Source organism: Pelobates fuscus, chromosome 8, assembly GCF_036172605.1.
Source record: "Pelobates fuscus isolate aPelFus1 chromosome 8, aPelFus1.pri, whole genome shotgun sequence".
Lineage (NCBI taxonomy): Eukaryota > Metazoa > Chordata > Amphibia > Anura > Pelobatidae > Pelobates > Pelobates fuscus.
In genome coordinates, this window is record NC_086324.1 from 103,640,944 (window position 1) to 103,653,298 (window position 12,355).

General features: G+C 46.9%; 1 protein-coding gene across 2 annotated transcripts in view; it reads right to left on the reverse strand.

The window, feature by feature from the left end:
* ANKRD44 (ankyrin repeat domain 44) overlaps window positions 1-12,355 on the reverse strand; it is a 724,718-nt gene that overhangs the window by 372,371 nt on the left and 339,992 nt on the right. The gene's annotated exons all lie outside the window — the stretch shown is intronic.

Consider the following 12,355-nt stretch of genomic DNA (forward strand, 5'->3'; position numbering starts at 1 on the left):
TTCAAGATGGCCTGTGGGCATATGTATAATGCCTGTATGGAACCCCTCTGAGAAACCAGAGATGAGAAAATCTACCATATGTCTGGAGGGGTGATTGGTCAGTAGTGCTGAGAAGACATGAATAGTGATGTCCCGAACTGTTCGCTGGCGAATAGTTCCTGGCGAACATCGCTTGTTCGCGTTCGCCACGGTCGGCGAACACATTCGCTGTTCGGTCCGCCCTCTATTCGTCATCATTGAGTAAACTTTGACCCTGCCTGTACCTCACAGTCAGCAGACACATTCCAGCCAATCAGCAGCAGACCCTCCCTCCAAGACCCTCCCACCTCGTGGACAGCATCCATTTTACATTCATTGTGAAGCTGCATTCTTAGTGAGAGTAGGGACAGTGTAGCTGCTGCTGATTTTATAAAGAAATTGATAGCTAGGCTAGGCAAGGCTATTCAGTGTCCACTACAGTCCTGAAGGACTCATCTGATCTCTGCTGTAAGGACAGCACCACAAAAAAGCCCTTTTTAGGGCTAGAACATCAGTCTGCTTTTTTTTTGTGTGTGTAATGTAATGGCAGTTGCCTGCCTGCCAGCCTGTGTGTCAGGCTCACAGCATATACTGTGCCCACTTGCCCAGTGCCACCACTCACTCACTGGTGTCACAATAGCTTGCATTTAATTTTTCCTTCACGAGTGTGCATTTCAGGGCCTGCCAGGGCACAGTGTCACACCAGTGCAACGCATATCTGGTGTAACAGTAGTGTACATTTTTTAAAAAATATATAATTTTGACTGTAATAGATTGAATAGCAGTTAGTTGTCTGCCAGCGTGTGTGTCAGGCTCACAGCGTATACTGTGCCCACTTGCCCAGTGCCACCACTCACTCACTGGTGTCCCAATAGCTTGCATTTAAAAAAAAACTAAACTTTTTTGACTGTAATATAATAGCAGTCAGTTTCCTTCACTAGTGTGCGTTTCAGGGCCTGCCCAGTGCCACCACTCACTCATATCTGGTGTCCCAATAGCTTGCATTTAAAAAAAAACAAAAAAAACTTTTTGGACTATAATATAATAGCAGTCAGTTTCCTTCACGAGTGTGTGTTTCAGGGCCTGCCAGGGCACAGTGTCACACCAGTGCAACTAATGTCTGGTGTAACAGTAGTGTACATTTTTTTAAAAAAATAAAATTTTGACTGTAATAGATTGAATAGCAGTTAGTTGTCTGCCAGCGTGTGTATCAGGCTCACAGCGTATACTGTGCCCACTTGCTCAGTGCCACCACTCACTCACTGGTGTCCCAATAGCTTGCATTTAAAAAAAACAAAAACTTTTTGGACTGTAATATAATAGCAGTCAGTTTCCTTCACTAGTGTGCGTTTCAGGGCCTGCCCAGTGCCACCACTCACTCACTGGTGTCACAATAGCTTGCATTTAAAAAAAAACAAAACTTTTTGGACTGTAATATAATAGCAGTCAGTTTCCTTCATGAGTGTGCGTTTCAGGGCCTGCCAGGGCACAGTGTCGCTCCAGTGCAACTCATATCTGGTGTAACAGTAGTGTACATTTTAAAAAAAAAAATACAATTTTGACTGTAATAGATTGAATAGCAGTTAGTTGTCTGCCAGCATGTGTGTCAGGCTCATAGCGTATACTGTGCCCACTTGCCCAGTGCCACCACTCATGTCTGGTGTCCCAATAGCTTGCATTTAAAAAAAACTAAACTTTTTGGACTGTAATATAATAGCATTCAGTTTCCTTCACGAGTGTGCGTTTAAGGGCCTGACAGGGCACACCGGTGCCACTCGTATCTGTTGTCACACTAGCTTGCACGCATAGTACCACTAATCGAAAAAAAAATGACAGGCAGAGGCAGGCCACTCCGCAGGGGCCATCGTGGTCGTGGTGCTGTGATTCCCTTTGGCCCTAGAATAATGCCCAGTGTTCAGAGGCCACATACCCTGAACTTGAAAAGTTCTGAGGACATAGTTGACTGGCTAACACAGGACACCCAATCTTCTACAGCTTCCTCTCGAAACCTTGACGCACCATCCTCCTCCAGCTTAGCTTCCGGCACCTCTCAAGTTACCACTCGCCCGCCTGCCGCCACCACCAACACTGGCACCACAGCCGCTTCACTTGATCTGTCAGAGGAGTTATTTACACATCAGTTGGAAGAAATGAGTGATGCGCAACCATTATTGCCAGAGGATGTAGATAACAGGGATATGTCTCAGTCAGGCAGCATTACACACGTACGGTGTGATGATGATGATGTTGTACCCGCTGCTGCTTCCTTTGCTGAGTTGTCAGATACAAGTGAAGCGGTTGATGATGACGATGCGTCCGTGGATGTCACGTGGGTGCCCGCTAGAAGAGAAGAAGAACAGGAGGAAAGTTCAGATGGGGAGACAGAGAGGAGGAGGAGGAGGAGATGAGTTGGAAGCAGGGGGAGGTCGTAACAAGGAGCTAGTGGCACTGTCAGACAGCATGCATCGGCACCCGGGTTCAGCCAGACAGCACGCCAATCAACGCATGCTGTTGCCACCACCAGAATGCCGTCATTGCAGAGCTCAGCAGTGTGGCATTTTTTTGTGTGTCTGCCTCTGACAACAGCGATGCCATTTGCAACCTGTGCCAATAGAAACTGAGTCGTGGGAAGTCCAACACCCACGTAGGTACAACTGCTTTGCGAAGGCACATGATCGCACATCACAAACGCCTATGGGATCAACACATGAGTACAAGCAGCACACAAACTCAAAGCCGCCATCCTCCTCCTGGTCCAGCATTTTCAGCCACGTTAACCACTGCTGTCCTCCTTGCCCCCTCTCAACCATCCGCCCCTCTGTCTCTCGCCTTGAGCAGTTCCTGCTCATCTGCCCACAGTCAGGTGTCTGTCAAGGACATGTTTGAGCGTAAGAAGCCAATGTCACAAAGTCACCCCCTTGCCCGGCGTCTGACAGCTGGCTTGACTGAACTCTTAGCCCGCCAGCTTTTACCATACAAGCTGGTGGAGTCTGAGGCGTTCAAAATTTTTTTAGCTATTGGGACACCGCAGTGGAAGATACCCGGACGAAATTTCTTTGCACAAAAGGCAAACCTGTACTCGATTGTGCAAAAGGAAGTAATGGCATGTCTGGCACACAGTGTTGGGGCAAGGGTCCATTTGACCACTGATACCTGGTCTGCAAAGCATGGTCAGGGCAGGTATATCACCTACACTGCGCATTGGGTAAACCTGCTGATGGCTGCCAAGCATGGAATGCGTGGCTCTGCAGAGGAGTTGGTGACACCGCCAGGACTTGCAGGCAGGCCTGCTGCCACCTCCTCTACTCCTCCTACTCCATCCTCTTCCATAACCTCCTCGGCGGAGTCCTCTTCTGCTGCTGCGTCTTGCTCCACATCAACGGCACCCCCCCAGCTCTCAGGTACTGTTCCACATCCCGGATACCGCAGTGTAACGCCGTCTTGGGGTTGACTTTCCTGAAAGCAGAGAGTCACACCGGACCAGCACTCCTGTCCGCCCTGAATGCACAGGTGGATCAGTGACTGCACCAACTGGAGATCGGCAAAGTGATTTGTGACAACGGAAGAAATTTGTTGGCGGCATTGTATTTGGGCAAGTTGACACATGTGCCATGCATGGCACATGTGTGTAATCTGATCGTACAACGCTTTGTGCATAAGTACCCAGGCTTAAAGGACGTCCTTAAGCAGGCCAGGAAGGTGTGTGGCCATTTCAGGTGTTCCTACACGGCCATGGCGCACTTTTCCGATATCCAGCGGCGAAACAACATGCCAGTGAGGCGCTTGATTTGCGACAGCCCGACACGTTGGAATTCAACATTCCTAATGTTCGACCGCCTGCTCCAACAAGAAAAAGCTGTTAATGAGTATTTGTATGACCGGGGTGCTAGGACAGCCTCTGCGGAGCTGGGAATTTTTTTACCACGTTACTGGACGCTCATGCGCAATGCCTGTAGGCTCATGCATCCTTTTGAGGAGGTGACAAACCTACTCAGTCGCACCGAAGGCACCATCAGCGACATCATACCATTTGTTTTCTTCCTGGAGCGTGCCCTGCGAAGAGTGCTGGATCAGGCCGTAGATGAGCGTGAAGAGGAAGAGTTGTGGTCACCATCACCACCAGAAATCAGCATTGCTGGACCTGCGGCAACGCTGGAAGAGGATTGTGAGGAAGAGGAGTCAGAGGAGGAATGTGGCTTTGAGGAGGAGGAGGAAGACCAACCACAACAGGCATCCCAGGGTGCTTGTTGTCACCTATCTGGTACCCGTGGTGTTGTACGTGGCTGGGGGGAAGAACATACCTTCAGAGAGATCACTGAGGACGAGGAACAGGACATGAGTAGCTCGGCATCCAACCTTGTGTAAATGCTGTCGTGCCTGTTGAGGGACCCTCGTATAAAAAGGCTGAAGGAGAACGACCTGTACTGGGTGTCCACGCTACTAGACCCCCGGTATAAGCAGAAAGTGCCTGAAATGTTACCGAATTACGGCAAGTCGGAAAGGATGCAGCAGTTCCAAAATCAATTAAAAAGTATGCTTTACACAGCGTATAAGGGTGATGTCACAGCACAACGGGAATCTAACAGGGGAAGAGGTTAAAGTAATCCTCCTCCTCCCACGACCACACCGGCAAGGACAGGACGCTTTACAGACGTGTTGATGGAGGACATGCGGAGCTTTTTAAGTCCTACGCATCGCCACAGCCCTTCGGGGTCCACCCTTAGAGAACGACTCGACCGACAGGTAGCAGACTACCTCGCCTTAACTGCAGATATCGACACTCTGAGGAGCGATGAACCCCTTGACTACTGGGTGTGCAGGCTTGACCTGTGGCCTGAGCTATCCAAATTTGCAATAGAACTTCTGGCCTGCCCCGCTTCAAGTGTCCTGTCAGAAAGGACCTTCAGTGCAGCAGGAGGTATTGTCACTGAGAAGAGAAGTCGCCTTGGTCAAAAAAGTCTAGATTACCTCACCTTTATTAAGATGAATGAGGGATGGATCCCGAAGGGACTGACAGTGGGCGATACATTCGACTTAAAATTAGCCTGATGAGGGGGACTACTTAACACACCACTCCTATCTGGTGGCACATTAGATTGCACTCGCAGTGCCCCAAATTTGAAGTAGGAGGACCGACCAAGCATCTTTTTCCATCTCCCGCTTCCTAAAATTGATGCCTTATATACACGTCCCCTGATAGGGGACGTAACAGGGATTAAACTGACAGGAATAGTACTACTTAACACACCACTCCTATCTGGTGGCACATTAGATTGCACGCGCAGTGTCCCAAATTTGAAGTAGGAGGACCGACCAAGCATCTTTTTCCATCTCCCGCTTCCTAAAATCGATGCCTTATATACACGTCCCCTGATAGGGGACGTAACAGGGATTAAACTAATAGGAATAGTACTACTTAACACACCACTCCTATCTGGTGGCACATTAGATTGCACGCGCAGTGCCCCAAATTTGAAGTAGGAGGACCGACCAAGCATCTTTTTCCATCTCCCGCTTCCTAAAATTGATGCCTTATATACACGTCCCCTGATAGGGGAAGTAACAGGGATTAAACTGATAAGAATAGTACTACTTAACACACTACTCCTATCTGGTGGCACATTAGATTGCACGCGCAGTGCCCCAAATTTGAAGTAGGAGGACCGACCAAGCATCTTTTTCCATCTCCCGCTTCCTGGGTGGAGGAAGAGAGACCTTCAATGACATCAGTGAGGACAAGGAACGGGACATAGCTAGCTTGGTATCCAACCTTGTGCAAATGGGGAGTTTGCGGTTATGCAAATGGACTGTTTGCGGTTGTTTGCGGTGCGTTAAACGGGGAGTTTGGTCTGTCACTGTGAAGCGGGCGTAACCCTTACACTCCCTGATCGATACAACATCATACCTGATGTTATAAAGCAGGTTATTGCAAACAATTTAGGAATGTTAGGTGATTTATGCCCTTTATGGATTAAAACCAGACTCTGCATTAACTATGTAATTTTCCATGGGAGTTTTGCCATGTAATTTTTTTGCCATGTAACTATGTAATTTTCCATGGGAGTTTTGCCTCTCCGGGATGCCACAGTCTAGGTGTTAGTCCCCTTGAAACAACTTTTCCATCACTATTGTGGCCAGAAAGAGTCCCTGTGGGTTTTAAAATTCGCCTGCCCATTGAAGTCTATGGCGGTTCGCCCGTTCGCGAACATTTGCGGAAGTTCGCGTTCGCTGTTCGCGAACTGAAAACTTTATGTTTGCGACATCACTAGACATGAATGTTAACAGACGTTAGCTATGGTTTAGGGTACATTTTATTTGGACACATTTTTTTCGCATGTGCCCTGAAACAATGTGAACAAATATGCAATAACCTGCATGCACTAAAGCTACATGTGCCCACATTGAAATTATTGCTCACCTGGGATTTACCAAAGAAAATTATGGGACGACCCAGTTTGTCTCTTGTGGTTTTCTCAGTTCTACCAGCGTAGCTGGTGCTAGGTGACTGATTACGGTCGTCTGACGTGTTAGAACAAAAATTTGTAGTGTGGGTAGTAGAAGAGCAGGATGCACAAGCCGGTGTTTTGAGACCTGCGAAGTGTTTACAGAATAGTTTCGTATCTAGTCTGCTCCAATTGATACGGGTAGCATACTGGGAGAGAGCACCTTGTTGGAAAATGACCTATGGTAGTCGTAAAAAGCCGACCCACCATATTTGTTCCCCAGGTCCACCAGCTTGTGCATGTAACGATCAAACTCTTCCCTTCTATTAGGGTACACTTCACAAATTACATCTCTAAATATACCAAAAGTTAACATAAATTCAGGGATGGTCAGTTTCCGGTTTAACCTGGAGTCTTTGGATCTGACCACCACAGATACTTCCTCATACATGTAAGTCTTATTTTCGACCACATCCTGGGAGGCAATTAGTAGGGATGCTAGGTTGACATCTTTGCCTCCCACAATTACAGGCTTAATGTGGGCTGGGATTGTGTGTGCAGGATCCCCTTCCTGATAATCTGAAGAGGTAATAGTACCCGTAGCCCGTGGTTCGGTTAGTGCCTGTTGAACGGTGAGGGCTGTGTTGACCGCCTCGAGGTTAGCCAGTCTGTCGTTAACCTTGCCCATAGAGTTCATGAGTGAGGTCAGCATAGCCTGGATGTCACCCGAGTTGGTGTTGCTGGAGTTTTTCGGTTGTAGTGCTTAGGAGTTTGAATAGCTCCGCTTTCCTTGATGTGGAAAATTTGTCGCCTCCTTTGTTCAGTGGTGATGTGCGGGATCGTCCAGGATCTGATTGATGCTGGACTGGCAACATCTCCCCTACGAGAAGGTGTCTTGACCCTAGCTGGGGTGCTATGAAGAGATAGCTACTTAAATAAATAAAAGATTAAATTATTATTTGAACCAAGTAGTTTAGTACTGGCTTGCTAGCTATGCCGTAAGGCGAAACCATTATGCTTATTGTTTTGGTGACAGGTGAGGCCCTGCTAGTTGCGAAGTGGCTTGAGAGGCTCTATCTATGCTTGGCGCAAGGGGATTTTTGTGGCCACCGAACGTTGTGGCAGGATGTTGGCCTCTCGGTGACAGTAACCAGTAATAGGAAGACAGTAATAGGAAGGGGAGTGACAAGTGAGGCCCTCTCTATGATACATGCGAGGCGGCTAGCTCACGTGTGGCCCGAGGGGTGTATGCCTCCGAGTTTGAGGCGGGGTGTTGGCCTCGCGGGACCACTAATCCGAAGCATAGTGCAGAGAAAGAGGAAAATTACCTATTGGCCCCTATGACCCTAATTGTCAGTACTTATGTCTATTCTGTGGGAGATTTAGTTATGGATATACTGTAAGCAGGTGTGCGTACCTGGAAGTATAGTTTTGTAACCTGACAATCCGTATAGGTAGCAGTAGTACCTGTAACTAAATAGATGGAAACCGTATGAAAATAATGACAAGTGGCACAACCCATTTTTACCTTAACCCCTTAACCCCTTAAGGACCAAACTTATGGAATAAAAGGGAAACATGACATGTCACACATGTCATGTGTCCTTAAGGGGTTAAGGACACATGACGTGTGACACATGTCATGATTCCCTTTTATTCCAGAAGTTTGGTCATTAAGGGGTTAATTATGTTTGGCTGTCTTGACCTGTAGAGGTCAGTGGAGATGATGTTTGTAGGATCTCCATAAGTATGTACTTGCCGACCTGTAGGTGGCAGTGTTTGAGTTGTAGCATGGTGGACGTTATAATATGTAGCGTGAGTTCTAAGTATTTAAATTTATGTGATGCCCGTAATTGGTTAATTATGGAGTATCAGTAGGGTATGTATTATTATGGGGAGGTATGTATTTTGATGGTTATTGTAGTATGTATGATACAATAATTGTGTGGTATTTATGTGTAATAACTGGTTTACTTGTTATAATATATATCTGTATCCGTATACATGTAACAATACTTTAGTTGTTTGGTGTACATTTGGTGTACATTTGGTGTACATGGGGTTTATTGTTTGTAAAATTACCCTGGTGACCATATATGAAGTGGTCTGTAGGTGGCAGTGTAGGTAGAGATTATGTATAGATGTCAGTGGAGAGTTTTGTAATCTTTTATTAATAGTAATGTACTTGTCGACCTGTAGGTGGCAGTGTAGAGCCACCATTATCATGTGAATTGTAAAGTAAGACATTTATAATTAACACATATCCATGGAACATATAAATAGCCAGTAGTTAATACAGAAAAAGACAATAAGGTTAAATCCCACTAAACTGCATGTTCGTGCGTTTAACTGCATGAACTGTCTGTAGTGAATGAAAGATTAGTATTAATGTATCTTGTTTGTGCTGTGTAAACCGCACGAACCGGCCATAAGTATCTAATAACCAACTAAAATTGTAAAACGGAACATGTGTATCTAATCTATTCGTGCGTTTGAAGTGCACGAACGGAGATATATTTTACGAATGAGTTGACAGTGAAGTGTCCGAACGGGGAAATACATAGTAATACAATCCCGAAAAGCCCTAACGGGCAAAGCATAACGTGAGATATGCCCGAAATGGCCGTGTAAACGAACGGCTGAAAACGAACAAGATAGACTGAATATGCAGTTTGGCATGAAATCGCCGAACGTAACCGTAAACTGAGGACCTGACCCGTGAATGATGCCGTGGGACTGTTGCCTGGCGTAACGGGTATGTCAACTTACGGTTTGTGAGTCACTAGGACGTGATTTGCGGCGATGAAAGAAGCAAGAAGCTGGTTGGACGGAAAAAGCCTGCAGCTGGATTCCTGGACACAGCTCAGCATGGAAGACCTTGTGAGAAAACAGTATTCCAAGTATTCCAAAATAGCGACTGGATGACCCGGGAGTTCATTCAGACGCTGACTTTGATCGGTATGGAGTCAGGTAAGGGGTGTACCTTATATAGGGGAGTGAACTAATCTAAGCCCCTCCCACAATTACAGGCTTAATACAAATTGGGAATAGTTGCTGCATGCGTCATGGGGCAAACAGGGACCAAGTGGACCAAGAGTCCAAGGCCATTAGGGGAGAAGAAAGAAGCCCCTGCAGGGTTGGAGCTGGATGAGCTCCAACCCAAAGATTGACCTCTGCAGCTGATAGAAAGTCCAAAGATCTCCCTCACAGGCCTGCCAACAATGTAACAGAGCATTGCCGTGGGTTAAGTGCAGGCTGGAGGGAGGACAATACACCTGCTGAAGGTGTTAATTAGTCGCCTAACCCACTGGACTAGAAGGGATCAGGATTACCCTCCCTGGCCCAAGATAAGCCAGAGGTAGGTGGAAATAAACCCAGATTTTTTTTTTTTTTTAAATAACATTTTAATTTTATTTTTTAAATACCACAGAATTCACTCTATTCCCCAAACAAACACTTCCGCCCCATGCCTTTTCCTGAACACACTACAGCCTCTTTTACCACTGACACACGCATGCAACAGCCCCTATCCCGCAAGCACATAAACTACAGTCACTATGTCCAATGCGTACAAACATGCAAATTGCAACCCCTCTAGCCCCAAAACATAAACTACCATTTCTATCACCCATGCACACACATACAACAGCCCCAATCCCCCACGTATACAAACACTACAGACTATCCACACAAACTCACACTTACGATCCTGTCCATACACACACACACTGCACCCCCTATAAAGACACACACTCTCTGGTAGTCTACAACAAACACCTCAAGCAGCCATCCCCAACACACATAACAAGAGCATCCTCCAAACACATGCATTTCCACTTGCAGCCTCCACACACATGCAAACACACACTCCACATTCTTACAAAGCTGTCCCTCTTTTGTCCTCTGGTGTCTCACTTACAGAGACACCAGAGAAAAGTCACCAGCAAACACTGATCGTACAAGTTATTAAATTATTAAATTTGCTTGTGCTCTGCTAAACAAACATAATTTTACGCATGTAAAAGCTCTTCAGCAAGGCTCTGCACATGTTATGCCCTGGAGGTGCTTTAAATTAACATATCCACTTTGGGATGCACGTGTGATGACACAACACACCCCCTCCTGTAGGGCTTTACTGCCTTTAAAATGTCCTGGCCACGTCTATATGCACAAAACTTTACACCCTTGATGCGTGCCCTGATCACCGATATGGAGAAATGGCTAGACAAACCAATTTCTTGGATTGGTAGAATCCATTCGGTGAAAATGAACGTGCTGCCCAGAATTTTGTTTCTGTTCCAGGCCCTCCCGGTCAGGCTGACTAAATCTGACCTAGGCGGGCTCCAGCAGGCGATAGGAAAATTTATTTGGGAAAATAAGAGGCCAAGGGTCTCCCGAAACATTCTCTATAGGGCTAAGACAAGGGGGGGCCTGGGACTCCCGAATCTACACTTTTACTATTTGGCGGCATAGCTGTCACAAGTAGCTCTGTGGCATTCCCCTCCAGAGGAAAGGCGGTGAGTAGACTTGGAGTCGTCTCTCATGGGACCCGATTTACCTCAATTTTTGATGTGGGTCCCTAGGGAACATCGGCCCTCGCCCCGCATCGAATATCCGGCTATTGCGAATTCCCTGAGAATTTGGGATGCTACCTCGACTAAATACGGTTTGTCACCCCGACTTTCACCCCTAGCCCCCTTTCTGAGAAACACAGCTTTCACCCCGGGACTGGATGCTAAGAATTTTGGGGGCATCGAAAGCACAGGGATACAGCGTATTTGCCATCTGTATGAAGGTGGCTCCCTTATATCGTTTGAGGATCTGAAAAACAGGGCTACGCTGCGCCCTGCCGATTTTTTTCGCTACCTCCAGATTCGGGACTTCGCCCAAACCCCTTCGATTAAGATCAGTGCCCTGAAGCCGCTCACTTTCTTTGAAACTATATGCCTTAAGGAACGGATCCCTAGGGGTCTTATCTCCTTACTATACACTCACTTAAGCTCGAGTACGAAAGAATGGGGGGACCTCACTTATATATCTCAATGGGAAGCGGACTTAGGAGAAGAACTGGACGGTATTGATTGGCAGGAGATTTGGGAAGCTGCGGCCACTTCGTCTATATGTGTCTCCATGCAGGAACAAGCATATAAAACTATCTTCCGGTGGTACACCACTCCGGTGAAGTTATATAAGATGCGTAAATCGCCCACAGATTTATGCTGGAGAGGGTGTGGTCTGCAAGGGACGTACCTACATATGTGGTGGGATTGTCCCGAGGCACAAAAATTTTGGAAACTAGTGACAGGACTTTTGAATGATATTTTTGATAAAGAAGTTAAACTAGACCCCTGGGTGTGCCTTCTGGCCAGATCTATAGATAACTGGTCCAGGACGGAACAAACATTATTACATAAGGTGAACTTAGCAGCCAGGAGAGCACTTGCCCAAGTTTGGCTACATAGTGAGCCTCACTTGATGCTGTCATACAGAAGATCAAAGATGCTTTCAGAGGCACCCTCAAAAAGTTTGACAGGGTTTGGGCCCCGTGGGTAGATAGTGGAATAGGCGATTAGGGGACCGGACTGCTGGGACATCTTCCCCGGTCCCCCTCCTCGGATGTCGAACCCTTAACCCCGTTTCACTCCCTCAAGATGACGTCCTGCGAAGGACCTCTCAGGCCCCGTTGGGGTGGTTGCAACCTGTGACCCATGCCTTGGGCTCTTTGATCTTTGTCACCTCCCATAGCTGTATAGCGCTTAGTCCACAGAAAATACCCATCGTTATCGCCGGCTAGCAGTATATCGCACTCTCCCCTCCCATTCCCTTTCCTTCCCCTTTCCCCCCCCCCCTTGGACGATCCTCCTCCTTCTTTAATCTATCTCTTTCTTTTCTTT